Consider the following 3,390-nt stretch of genomic DNA (forward strand, 5'->3'; position numbering starts at 1 on the left):
AGAAGTTCTAAAATGACCCAAAATGACTTTATTTGAAGAAATACCTAATGTATATCTCTTTAATTCACTTAAATACATATTTTTAAATAAGTCATATATTTTTTCAGGGACAAAAAAACCCACTCTTTTTTCTTAGAACTTCCACGTGAAAACCTGCTTTTTCTTGAATGTAAATTTATATTAAAATATAACAACGAAAATTAGATTGAAATATCATCAGGCAGTGATTATGTCTAGGTTATATAGATAACATTCTACATTACACATATTATTAATATTTTTAAAAAAGGAAGAATAACTTCAGCTATATTGCTTTAGTCATAGGTTTTATAAACTCTAAGGACAAAAATTCAAAATAAACTAAATTTCATTGCCCTTCCACAGAATTAACACTCCATAAATATTTTTAGAACAAAGGTTTCCACAAGTTTAGCTTATAAGCTAAACTTCAGGATTTTGAATTGGTTTGAATTTTTACCTGTGTTCAAAAGACACTCAGAGGTTGTTCCAGGTCATGCTGGCTCATCACATATCACAACTTCTTACCATTTAAGGTAAACAAAAATTCTTCAATAAAAGTGTTGCTTTTGTTTACATCTTCCCCTTTAAAGTTAAAATAAAATCTTATAATTCAACATATTTAGTAAAAGTTAAATTACTTTTAATAAACTATTCCCCTTACCTCACCAAATCAATAAACAAGCCTTTTATATCATAGCACCCCAGCAAATTTTATTTTTTTACTGAGGAAAAATTTAAGTAACACTTTAAATGAACTTAAACTAATCTAAACGCTAGTTGCAATGACTCTAACAGCCACTGAATATGTCTGAGGATTACCTTCAAGTGACAATAGAGTATATTCTAGTTTCTATTATATTCCAGATTACTGCAAGTTTTAATTTTGTCTGTTTCAATGTTCACTTGACAAAAACAAAACAAAACAAAAACAGTAAAGTGCTCATGACAGCGACAGGTCACAAACCCAAGATTTCTTCTTTTCTTCTTCCTTCCCCTCCTCCCCCTTTCTGTTTTGTAACCATGGTAAAACAATAGAAGTGAACTTTCCCTGAACTTTTCTCTTTAAAGGCCTGGGTCCACGTTGACCCAGCAGGGCAAGCTGGAACCTGATACTATCAACCTGAGGGCTGCTAAAGCCATCAGGTTCAATAACAACCATGTATGTTCCCTAATGTCATTTTGCCACAAAGCTGAGGCAAACGCAAGCTATTTCTAGCAAAGAATTTCTTTCTATTGTTTCAAAGATTAATTCAATGGTCTAAACGTGCATAAAACCTGGACTAAATGGTAGACTACAGAAATACATTATTGTTCTTCCATAATTATATCAATACCAAAGTTTCTTTGTAGATAAGCTCTAATCCCACAAAAAAATACAAGCTCTTAGGCTGTATCATTAAAGAACAGATTACTTAAATCATTACAGATTTAGATGATCTTACATTTAACTAAGTCATTTTATTAAATTTTCATGGTAACTTGTATTAAAAGATAACACTGCGTAAGGAAAATTTTTCATGTTCTTCTACACGAATTAAAATATTTGTTATTTTTGCAACGGCAGCACAATAAATGTTTTAGATGGATTGCAGTAAATCATTTCCACCTCTTTCATTCAAAGGTATATTGGCATTTCTATATATATCAAATCCAGTTTTCAAAAATTTGTAATACTATAAGCAAATCATTTTTTAAAAGAGAGTGACTATATACAGAGACAGATAAATATAATTTCTAATATTCATAAATTAGTATTATGGAAATAGTTTAGATTCAGCCTTTTCACAACTTCTAATGTTCCACTACAATATTAAGAAATTTTAGTAAAAATGATATGATAATAAAGAAAAGTATTCTATCATTACTGGACACCCTCTCAATATGTCTATATAGATACTTAAAATAAACATCATATATTTATCCCATATAGTTATCATAACTATTATTAACTACTTCAAAATATTAACTGCAATGCCTAAGTAGATGCTCAGTTATATTACATCTTCCTAAACATTATTCCATATTAGCTATTTTATAGTACACTTTCACGTAAACAGTTTCAATGTTTCTAAAAGTAGTTGGATCATATGGATGAGCTTTTGTTATGGTAACAATAGACTTTAGCATATCAATGAGAAGGAGTCAGAATTTTGCCCCACATATAAAAGGAGTTCCAAATGAATGAAGAAATAGAAACAGTTTTTAAAATTCCAGGATAGGCCACTATATTAACAGTTGTCTTAAAAATGATAGTTTTCCAGAATTATATAACAAGAGAATCCTTTTAACAATGTTTGTAACAGGTTTTTTTCTACACTTTAACTTGTTTGAGTTAAGTCAGTTATTGGTTTAGATTCATTTTTGTAGGTGTATGTAAATGCAGGTGTATGTTTATGTATAATATACCCATTTTAGAGATGACCAGACTAAATACAAATGATAAAATGATAAAAGATCTGTTCAAATTTATTAAAGATTCCATATGAACACATAGGATTAATATTGTCATTCAAATCTTAAACTGACTTTCCAAATAGTAATATGAATAATATCACACAAAGTTTAAATCAAAAGCTGAGGGCCGACCTGGTAGCTCACTCGGGAGAGTGCGGCGCTGGGAGCGCAGTGGCGCTAGGAGCACCGAGGCTGCGGGTTCGGCTCCTATATAGGGATGGCCGGTGCGCTCACTGGCTGAGCGTGGTGCAGGGGACACCACGCCAAGGGTTGCGATCCCCTTACCAGTCACAAAAAAAAAAAAAAAAATAGCTGACCTGATTTTAAAGAAACCTATGGACAAAGCTTAGAACAAATACATAGGGCATAGATAAAGAATATTTTTTAAAAATATATTTTAAAACATATTAGAAAGGATGGAAAGAAGATCATGAAGCCAAGAAATAAAATAGGCAGGGGGACTCTTGGTCTAACCTCTGAGGTCTTGATAGTGAATTCATGGATTCTCTTGTCTTCCAGATTGAGAATATGAGGAGTTAAGATTGTGACTTGACTTTAAGACTGAAGAAAAAGGGAAAGCTAACATATGCAGAACACCTACTGTGTACCCAGTAAGTAAAATACATATCTTATTTAAATCACATCAACTCTTTAAAGCAGATATTAATACCTCCATTTCTCAGGTGAGAAAATCAGAGCTTACTGGCCCAACAGCATGACTCATAAATTTCACATCTTTGTGTCAGATCCATGTGTCTCTGACTTCAAAGCCTGTGATTATTCCATTACACCATGGTGCCTCTGAAAAATAGAGACACAAGGTCACTTTGCCATGGATTGAAAGACAGAAGCTGTCACTTATTAGATGTGTGACCTTGGTAAGTCATTTAACCTTTTAGAATCCTTGCCTTCCCT

Source organism: Galeopterus variegatus, unplaced genomic scaffold, assembly GCF_000696425.1.
Source record: "Galeopterus variegatus unplaced genomic scaffold, G_variegatus-3.0.2 Scaffold3316, whole genome shotgun sequence".
Taxonomy (NCBI): Eukaryota; Metazoa; Chordata; class Mammalia; order Dermoptera; family Cynocephalidae; genus Galeopterus; species Galeopterus variegatus.